At 39.3% G+C, this 11,283-nt stretch overlaps 1 protein-coding gene across 1 annotated transcript in view; it reads left to right on the forward strand.

Moving 5' to 3' along the window:
* LOC131436695 (putative uncharacterized protein DDB_G0271606) overlaps positions 1–11,283 on the forward strand; it is a 337,186-nt gene that overhangs the window by 248,212 nt on the left and 77,691 nt on the right. The gene's annotated exons all lie outside the window — the stretch shown is intronic.

An 11,283-nucleotide genomic window follows, 5' to 3' on the forward strand; every position in this document is an offset into this window, starting at 1 on the left:
TGAAACAAAACTTTTTTCTTCTTCAAATGAGGCCGTTTTTTTTTAAATTTCGTCCTTCAAACGCTCTTATAACGCTATATAATAGTCACTGTTGATGGTTTTTCCCTTTTCAAGGGCCATAACTTCACCGGCCGATTGTTGAGTCTTTCCACGCTTTGGGTTCGGTTCATCGCGTGCAGTCCACTCAGCTGACTGTCGATTGGACTCCGGAGTGAAGTGATGGAGCCATGTTTCGTCCATTGTTATATATCGACGAAAAAATCGGTTTTGTTTTCGATATAACAGCTCCAAACACTGCTCAGAATCATCAATTCGTTGTTGTTTTTGATCGATTGTGAGCTCACGCGGCACCCATTTTGCACAAAGCTTTCTCATATCCAAATATTCGTGAATAATATGTCCAACACGTACCTTTGATATCTTTAGGGTGTCAGCTATCTCGATCAACTTCACTTCACGGTCATTGAAAATCATTTTGTGGATTTTTTTCACGTTTTCATCGGTAACAGCCTCTTTTGGACGTCCACTGCGTTCATCGTCTTCGGTGCTCATATGACCAGTACGAAATTTTGCAAACCACTTACGAATTGTTGCTTCGCCCGGTGCAGAGTCTGGATAACACTCATCAAGCCATTTTTTGGTATCGGCGGCACTTTTTTTCATCAAAAAGTAGTGTTTCATCAACACACGAAATTCCTTTTTTTCCATTTTTTCACAATAACAAAAGTAGCTTCACTCAAAATGCAATATTTCACAAATTAATAATCAGACAGCAGTCAAATTTATACACGTATCTTTTGAAGGTTGGTACTAACTGAAAATGTTATGGATTTAATTCTAGTGGCGCCCTCTGATAGAAACGATACGAACTTTTCAGCCGATCTGTTAGGAGAGACCGGGGATAAGCTGGACAGTTTCAGGAAATTGAAAAAAAAATACATTTCAACTAGGGTTTTACCCAAGTTATCTATACCGTTGTGTAGCTCCAACTTTCTGCTACAATTCTCAACTTGCAGTTTGGAAAAATGAAAAAAGAATTAGTTTCAGTAAAAAACACTCACCTTTTGACACGAACACTATTCACGCCAAACTGAATTGACTTAGCGATATCCAGCTAACTGACGTCTCTGTGTCTGTCACATGAAAGCGCTTTTACAAAGTCAATCCATGAATTGAAATAATTGAAATTGCAGAACTAGATGAACCGTGATCCGCGTAATCTGATTTCATCACTGATTGTTCATGGCCTACTTCGACAAAAAATAATATTTCTTCGCGTTTCGGCTTCTTTGTACTTTATACTTTTTTACCCCCAAAAACCCTTAAATGTTCAAATTCTGCGGAGGTCAGCAATCGGTCGTCACTCGTTTTCGTCCGAGACGTCTAGTACACGGCACCTAGTGTTATATCCTTGAATTTCAAATTGAACTGTTAGGCGGAGATGGTGGTGCAATTCAAACTCCATTAAGGGGCTGTCCATAAAAGACGTCACGCTTTTTTTTGACGATTTTTGACTCCCTATCCCCCCTTTGTCACAAATTGTCACAGAAGCAAAGACCCTCCACCCCCCAAATCGAAGCGAAGTATATAACTTTGTACAAACCAAAAACCCCTAAATGTTCAAACAATATAATCACAACTTTTTTTTCTGAAGAGATAGAAAAATGGTTTCTTCTACAAAGTTCTATAACTGTTGAAAATAATTTACTTTGTCGAATATACCATAAGTCTAGGTCGCACCGTTTCCGATATACAAAGCGTTTTTTTTTTTTGTGGCAACCCCCTTGAAACCAATGTGATATAAACAGGTGGTGCAGACCACATCGCTTGCTTGCGTTGGTAGCCAAAACTTTGTAAACAATTCGGTATGACGACATACATGTAAAATAAACATGCTTGGATTGAATGCTAACTAGTTCGACCGGTGAGACGAAAGCAAGCACGTGGTTTTTAGTTTTACTTGGCGTGCTGAAGTAAAGTTGATTTCACTAATACAAAAAAGCTATGTTTGCTCCACCTGTTTCTACCTCATTGCCTTAAAATCAGTTTTGCCTTTCTCTATGGAAAGGTATTAGAATTGCTGGAAAAAACGGACTTTTGAACGGAGCTTCGGAGACCCATAGTTTTATATGCCATTCGACTCAGTTCGACGAGATCGAAAAATGTCTGTGTGTGCACTTTTCGAAGATATTTATACGCGCTCAATTTTCTCAGAGATGGCTGAACCGATTTGAACAAACTTATGCTCGTTTGAAAGCTACTGTCGAGCCATTGATCAAGTTCAAAGATCGAATGGCTGTGACTTTTGGTTCCGGAGATATAACGGTATAAGTGACGTAACCGACAAAACACGTTGTTTTTTACCGCTCTAATGTATACAAGGGTGCCAATATTTTGGGATCACCTCTAATTTCGTAAAGCGCTACTGCTCAAAAGTTTAAGCACCTCGAAAAAAGTCCTCATGAAAATTTTGAGCTAAATCGGACATGGGTAAGGGGTGCTGCCCAGCGGTTAAAGTTTGAAAATATTCGATCTTGAAAAAGCACCATAGGGGGGAGTACATGAAATTTCCGAGATCGAAAATTTTTGTTGATGCCAAAAATCTTAAAATTGCATGAAACGTCCAAATTTAGTATTATCTCAAATCGACTTTCTGGGACTTTTATTTGTTTTTACTATGTACCAGAAAGTCAATATTTAAAAACAAAATGTTTTGAGATAACACTAAATCTGGACGTGTCATTAAAATCTAAGACTTTTTGGAACATGTTGTCTCATGTTCCGGTGCCGCAATTACAGGGCGATAGTGTCACATAAAATGACGATACAAAGCCGGTACGCACCGGTACGTGCTGGCACGGAAGAAGAAAACACAACACGCCTTTACAAACGATGCATGCAGTGTGCTTTGTTCAATGCCGTACACGCCATAAACCAACACTGAAGTTGATTTTTCACTCACTTTCCTCAGATATAGCGAATCAAAGGCCCCATACAAAGCTTTAGAGTTTCATCGGGATACAACTTTTGGTTTTGTAATTACTTGAAGCGGCGAAGCGGAAAAACTTAAACAGATTTCTAAAGTGAGTTCGAAACAACTCCAACCGTTAGTCATTGTTAGCAGACGGCTTATCAAATTAATTCCGGCTATTCTGGCTCCCGATTTCCGTTTCCGGAAGCACCGAAAATAGTGTTGAAATACTCCAACATGAAACTCAGACCATTTTCTCAGACATGGCTTGGCCGATTTTCATGACACTTAGGGTTTAAGTAGAAGTTTTATAAAGACTGTCCCAGAAAGTATGGACGCAATTTGATTTCGCTGTAAATAGTTCACAAGTGTTAGATATTCAAATTTTATTCGATATACTGATAATATTAGACTACAGCAACAGAATATTATTCTTAACATTTGCTACTTAGCCATTGTAGACTAGCTGGTGCACCTTCTTGCGAACGTTCCTCATTAAATTCCGTAGAGACTTCTTGGCGACAAGTTTTGACACTTTTTTTCAATCTTTTTCGAACTGTTGAATGGTTTCGGCTGCCGGGACATGTTTCCTAAGATGTGCCTTCGTTAATGCCCAAAATTCCTCAATTGGTCGAAGTTGTGGGCAATTTGGTGGATTCATGTCTTTTGCGACGAAGATGACATTTTTGGTAGTATACCATTCTACTGTTGATTTCGAGTAGTGGCAAGAAGCAAGATCTGGCCAGAAGACAACAGGATCCTTGTTCATTGAAGTAGTGGTGATGAAGAGTTTCGAAATCCTACCACAGCTACAAATTGCTTGCCAGACCATAGCTTTCTTACCAAATTTTTCGACTTCAATCGATGTCTCGTGCTGGTTTAACACTTGCCCTTCTCACACCGTATAATATTGTGGTCCCGGCAAGGATTTGTAATCAAGTTTCACGTAGGTTTCGTCGTCCATGATTATGCAGTTCGAATTTCCAGCAAGAATCGTATTGTACAGCTTTCGAACCCTCGGCCTGATCGATGCTTCTTGTTTCGGACTACGTTTTGGTTGTTTCTGCTTCTTATAGGTTCGAAGATTCAAACGTTCTTTAGCACGAAGAACATTTGACTTCGAAGTGCCCACTTTTGTCGTGAATACGGCTTACTTTACTATGGGGTGCCTTTTCAAAATTAACCCTCTAGGAATGTGATAAGTTTTCGATCGTGAATATCTCTTGTTATATCTAACGTATCAACATAATTTTCGATACATATCATTCGAAATATGATCATCAATTTATAATAATATTTTCAGTTATATGACATAATCACAAATAACTTAAAATTAATGTTTTCTGATATGTTCGGTATCAAAGAAGAAAATTCTTGACGCTTTTCTTCTACCCGAGATGACGGTTTTGATGTAGTTGGTGTGAGTTTCGTTTTAAAGGGCAGATAGAGTCTAGCACTTTTGAAAAAAAAAAATTTTTCTTTGTATTTTCTTATAGTAAAGCATTCCAAGAATACTCTGTGAAATTTTCAAGCCTATCGAAACAAAACTCAGCAAGTTATGGGCCTCTATCGTTGCTCATCTCATACTTCAATTGACTTAATAACTTGACAAAACATTCTCGATTTTTTGAAAATGTTAGACCCTACGGGTTCCCTGGAGTAATAAATACATATAAAAAACCAGACCCCAACGTTTTCCTATTCGTTGTTTGTTACTTTGGGGAGGTTTTGCAGCTACAAAACGACGCATTTTTTCTTGAAAAATCGTAGTTTTCACTTTGAACAACCACCGAAAATTTAAAAAAAATATCAAACAGAAACGTTGAAGTTTAGAAAAACTTCTACTCTAACTACGCTGATTTGATTTGTTCACTTCTGATTAGTCTGCGCTGAGATACAGTGGACAGCGCAAATCATGATTTTAAAAAAGCGTCCTCAATCATGCAAAACATTTGAATTTATTTTGTTGAACAATAATTCTGAAAAAAATGATGATATTTTTCATCATTTAGCTGTTGATCCTTTGCATTGGAGCAAAACATACCGAAAAGTAAACAACAACCGTGACCATTTTACAACTCAGCTCTTTTAAGGGCGATAAATGTTTACCAAAAATATTAAAATTACTTATCTGTTGGAATATGCGAATCGGAAGTGAAAATAAGCATTTTAGTGCACCGCCAGATATGGGTTCCGTGCTGCACTGCCTTCACAAAAATTGCTTCAGTATTGAATCAATCCGCACAGAAAGCAGTTCTGCTGCGGGTCGTTCGCAGTGCGAGTTTCACTTCAAACAACAAGCGATTGCGTCATCCAACTGCTGGTCCTTTACATTGGAACAAAATGCCTCGACAAGTGAACAACGGCCGTGAAAATTCCACAAATCAGTCAGTAAATTGGAAGTGAAAATAATAAGTATAGTGAACGTTTGCAGTATGATAGACTTGAATTAGAAAACTTTTCTTGAATTTTTTGTGTATTGGTTTTAATGCCTGGGTTTTGGAACCTGTACTAGAATCTGGATATTGAAACTGAATCCTGGTACTGAAATTGGGGTCAGCAACTCAGTTCCAACATTGCAATCCGGAATTCAGTTTCAGTTCTGGAACTTAATACCGAAATACAGCACCAGAATTTAGATCCAAAATTCTGTTGTCCAGGTTCTGAATTCAGAATTTGGTATCAAAACTCACTTCTATTCCGCATTCTGGATTCTAGAACTGAATTTCAGAGCTGAATTCTGGATCCGAATTTGAAGACGGAATCCTGGACCGTAATTCTGAAGCTAAAGTTCAGCGGCATACAATACCACAGGTTTTGTGCTATAATTTAGGTTAATTCAATTCAGCGTCGAACCGGATTCAATTCCAGAACACAGGTTCAGTGATCGGTTCAACAATCAGTTTTAGAACTCAATTCTCGAGTTCAAGTTTAGAGTTTAGCTCCAAAATTCGGTTCCTGAATTCCGGATCTAGAATTCAGATTCTTTAAAATCGAAGAAACTGATTCGTCCATTTTATTCGTATTCACGTCATCCGGTTATGTCTCATGACATTACCCATCCGCTTTTTTTTCTAACTGTTGAATGGTTTCGCCTACCGAGACATGTGTCCTAAGATGTGCCTTCGTTAATGCCCAAAATTCGAAGTTGTGGGCAATTTGGTGGATTCATGTCTTTTGGGACGAAAGTGACATTTTTGGTAGTATACGATTCTACCGTTGATTTCGAGTAGTGGCAAGAAGCAAGATCTGGCCAGAAGACAACAGGATTTTTTGTACCATTCCTTTTTGTAAACATTCCTTGATGTATATTTCGCTGTTCATTGAAGCAGTGGTGATGAAGGGTTTCGAAATCTTACCGCAGCTATAAATTGCTTGCCAGACCATAGCTTTCTTACCAAATTTTTCGACTTCAATCGATGTCTCGAACTGGTTTAACACTTGCCCTTCTCGCACCGTATAATATTGTGATCCCTGTAAGGATTTGTAATCGAGTTTCACGTAGGTTTCGTCGTCCATGATTATGCAGTTCAAATTTCCAGCAAGAATCGTATTGTACAGCTTTCGAACCCTCGGCCTGATCGATGCTTCTTGTTTCGGACTACGTTTTGGTTGTTTCTGCTTCTTATAGGTTCGAAGATTCAAACGTTTTTTAACACGAAGAACATTTGACTTCGAAGTGTCCACTTTTTTGGCCACATCCCGAACTGAAACCTCCTTCTTTTGCTCGAATGCCTTTAGTATACGTTTATCCAACTGAGGGTTAGCAGGACCTTTTTTCGACCCGTTTTCGGTTTATACTCAAAGGTGTTATCCTCACCGAACTTCCTGATTGCATTTCGCACGGCTTTTTCACTTACTCCTTCCATTTTTGCTATCTTTCTCAGTGATAGTCCACGTTCTGTGCACGCTGAAAGTCCACGCATTTCGAAACAAACTAATGAAAACGAATAAACAACTGCACAAGTGGTTAGAGAAGAGTGTAAACAACAGGACGCAGCCATAAAAATTAACAGATTCTGAACCATTGCGAAATGGCAGCGGTTTTTGGTTGCGTCCATACTTTCTGGGACAGTCTTTACAAGTACTTGTTGATGATTTCGGTCGCGATTTTTATGTCACTCTTTAAGTCGCTGTAGGAGATGGCTCGCCACACGAGACATTTCGTTGCGTACTTCGACAACTCAATGTGTTTGAAAAATTCTCTTCCAGTAAGCGTAGAATAATTCTGTTCAGAAATCTGTTGGAAATCTAGAAGTGTGGATGTTGATTGGATCACACTGTACTCTACAGTCAAACTTTATCCGTTTGGTTGAACGACCAACTATGTTCCCCGGATTTTCGGACTCAACAGTTTATTACCAAGTTTGACTCTCTGGTCTATGAAACAATGTTGACAAAAATTTTACTGCGATTCCTTCATCATAACGTGTTTTTCCTAATGTTCATAGAATAAAACACTAACAAAAATTAATAAATTCAATGTGGTACATCATCCACACAAAAACTTGTGTCTTATTTATTCCATTTAGAAAACTGTAAGTCGTAAATAAACTACTTTATCGAATTTATCAATCCTAATTACAAACAAAGTAGTTTGGTACAAATTTTAAACCGAAAGGAACTACAATTGACGTTTACTTTTAAAATGCATTTCAGAAGAATAACTTAAATCGGAATGAATTTTACGTTGAATCAACTGTAAAAATGTATCATTTTTGACAATCGAATATGTCGGTCTGAGAAGACGTCAATTTGCGATAAACGACGATCCAACGACAATAAACTACGTTACTTACGGCCAGTGCAAAAGTAATGACGAAGACGTTGATCAGCAGTCAGCTCCTGTGACTCAACATCACTTTTCCATCGCCATCATTCAGCAGCGCACATACAAAATGGTGATTATGCAAAGGCTAACTAGATGCCGAACTGTCCGTCCCACAGCCCTCTCCGTACGTGTCCAAGTGCGAGTGAACGATTTTACATCACTTATTTAAATACATCCGTCGACATACAATCTGTGATGTGTCAGGAGAAAGTAAGACTGCACTAGGTAATAAAGTGCGGTGTCGGTCCATATCCGAGAAAGAGAATTAATTTAGGGGCAGTGTCCGTATGTTCGACTGGCTGTTTTTGATACCATAAGCAGCATATTTGTTTCCATTTAAATCGCTTAACAATGGAAAGGAACATTTTTGGCCGACCAACACGGTAAATCAAAAGAAGATTTGTTTTAAGGTACAGTCACACTCAACGGTTGATTCAATCTTCGTAATTACTCCCTTCAACAAAGTAACTGCGGTAACATGATATGTTAGTTTCAGTAGCGAACTGAACGTAAACAATGGCAAGCATGGACTTCCGTACAAACTCCGTCGTCGCCAATCTGTCTCAGGTGGACGTTTGTTTGGACCGTGGGACAATTGTGTTGCGGCTACACTTTCATTACTAATCACTTACTAATTAGATGTTCCATCGCTGCCATAAAGATATGCTGGGTTTGATCACCACGTTGATTTCATTTCCTGTTCAAAGATTAAATAGTTCAACTTAATTGTGGAGGAAAAAAACAAACATCATACTGCCTGCTCAGACAACGGTACAGAAACAAAATTCTATTATCTTCAAAATATCCATAACATCAGTTCAGAGCACAAGGCGCTAGTCTCACAAACCAGTTGTCTTATGCTCGATCCCCGGAAAAGAGAAGTTCACAAAAACACTTTCTTCAATATCACAAAATGTTTAAGTTCTTTTTAAGAACACTAAGTACATTTTCCAGTACATTAAAAGAAACGAATGTGACTCATAACAGATCAAAAAAGAACTTTTGTTTGCAGTTTAGCATTCGGTAGTTCAATTTGAATTGCTCTGCACTGATAAGTCAAAGACGAAACGTTAAAAATATGTGCCCTAGCACAACATTTGGCTAGCTCCTAAATGAACTTTGTTGCATTTTTTAATCGAAATTCATTACGCAAGTAATGCAAAACTGAAACTAGAGTACAAAAGAAAAAATTAAATACGAGACTTGAGCTTGAAAAAAACTATCGTATCAGTAACAAATTCTTTCATTAACTTTTCATGTAAAAATTTTGTTAAATATATTGTATTCACTTTAACCGCCGGGAACTTACCAATATTCGATTTAGCTCAAATTTTTCGAAGGAAATTTTGAGTACTGCCGCTTATCGAAATTAGAGATGACCCCAAAATATTGGTACCATAAATAGAACGACACAATTAATATAAATTTAAAATCTCGAGCCTTTAAAATTATGCATTAGACAATAACTTTTATTCTAGTTTTGGCGAATTTTTTTTTGATTTAAGTCCTATATAATTTGAATATTGTTCAAACTAAAACAAATTTTCGTCAGCTTGAGCTTGAGTAAACAAACCAAGCAAACTATTAGAAGAACACGGATCGAAACAAGCAATAGTCGGATGGTGGCAAGTCAGAACTACAACACGGGTGAGGCTATTATCTGGACCGATATTCTGTCAGTTTTTCCTACAATTCTAGCTTCAAAAGAATCGTAATCCAATCATCCAATTCTGGACTGCTAAAATGTGCTGTAATCACTATAAAGAATTATGGTGCTTTATAACTCACTCATATTCTGGACACTGGACTCTGGACTCTGGACTCTAGACTCTCGACTATGGGCTCTGAACTTTTGACTCTGGACTCTGGACTCTGGACTCTGGACTCTGGACTCTGGACTCTGGACTCTGGACTCTGGAATCGGGAATCTGGACTCTGGACTCTGGATTCTGGACTCTGTACTCTGGACTCTAGTCTCTAGTCTCTGGACTCTGGACTTTGGACTCTGGACTCTGGACTCTAGTCTCTAGTCTCTGGACTCTGGACTCTAGTCTCTAGTCTCTAGTCTCTGGACTCTGGACTCTGGACTCTGGACTCTCGACTATGGGCTCTGAACTTTTGACTCTGGACTCTGGACTCTGGACTCTGGACTCTGGACTCTGGACTCTGGACTCTGGACTCTGGACTCTGGACTCTGGACTCTGAACTCTGGACTCTGGAATCTGGAATCTGGACTCTGGACTCTGGACTCTGGACTCTGGACTCTGGACTCTGGACTCTGGACTCTGTACTCTGGACTCTAGTCTCTAGTCTCTGGACTCTGGACTCTAGTCTCTAGTCTCTAGTCTCTGGACTCTGGACTCTGGACTCTGGACTCTCGACTATGGGCTCTGAACTTTTGACTCTGGACTCTGGACTCTGGACTCTGGACTCTGGACTCTGGACTCTGGACTCTGGACTCTGGACTCTGGACTCTGGACTCTGGACTCTGGACTCTGGACTCTGAACTCTGGACTCTGGAATCTGGAATCTGGACTCTGGACTCTGGACTCTGGACTCTGGACTCTGGACTCTGGACTCTGGACTCTGGACTCTGGACTCTGGACTCTGGACTCTGGACTCTGGACTCTGGACTCTGGACTCTGGACTCTGGACTCTGGACTCTGGACTCTGGACTCTGGACTCTGGACTCTGTACTCTGGACTCTAGTCTCTAGTCTCTGGACTCTGGACTTTGGACTCTGGACTCTGGACTCTGGACTCTAGTCTCTAGTCTCTGGACTCTGGACTCTAGTCTCTAGTCTCTAGTCTCTGGACTCTGGACTTTGGACTTTGGACTCTGGACTCTGGACTCTAGTCTCTAGTCTCTGGACTCTGGACTTTGGATTCTGAAAACCGACTTTTTAATCGAGGCCCGAAGGGCCGAATGTCATATACAATTCGACTCAGGTCGTCTAGAACGCCAAGTGTGTGTGTATGTGAGGTTTTGTGCACTAACCTTTCTTGGAGGTGGCTGAACCGATATTCGCAAATCAAAATTTAAATTAAAGGTCTCACGGTCCCATACAAAATTCCGGAATTTGTTTGGATCCGACTCATGTCTCCGGGATTATGGGATGAATTGGGCAAAAAAAAAAGAAAATAAGTGCATCATCTTACATCGGAGATAGCTGAATCGATCTTTACAACATTAGTTTCAAATGAGTGGTATTAAGATCCCATAAAAAGGCAGGTGGGTAATATCTGAGACATAACTGGATGTCGTGAGTACGAAAACAACTAACATGTTCCTTAACACTTCCGAATATCAATTAGTTGATCAATTGTATGAATTATGCAAGCAGGGGAAAGCTTTCCACATTTTTCGCAAAAACAAAGAAGGCTTCACTTGATCTCGATTACTATGAATTTCACACAGCGAAAAGTGCAAAAATCTAACGAAACTGTTCTAGATTTGCACTAAACTGAGGATATTTCCTTTC

Source organism: Malaya genurostris, chromosome 3, assembly GCF_030247185.1.
Source record: "Malaya genurostris strain Urasoe2022 chromosome 3, Malgen_1.1, whole genome shotgun sequence".
NCBI classification, from domain to species: Eukaryota; Metazoa; Arthropoda; class Insecta; order Diptera; family Culicidae; genus Malaya; species Malaya genurostris.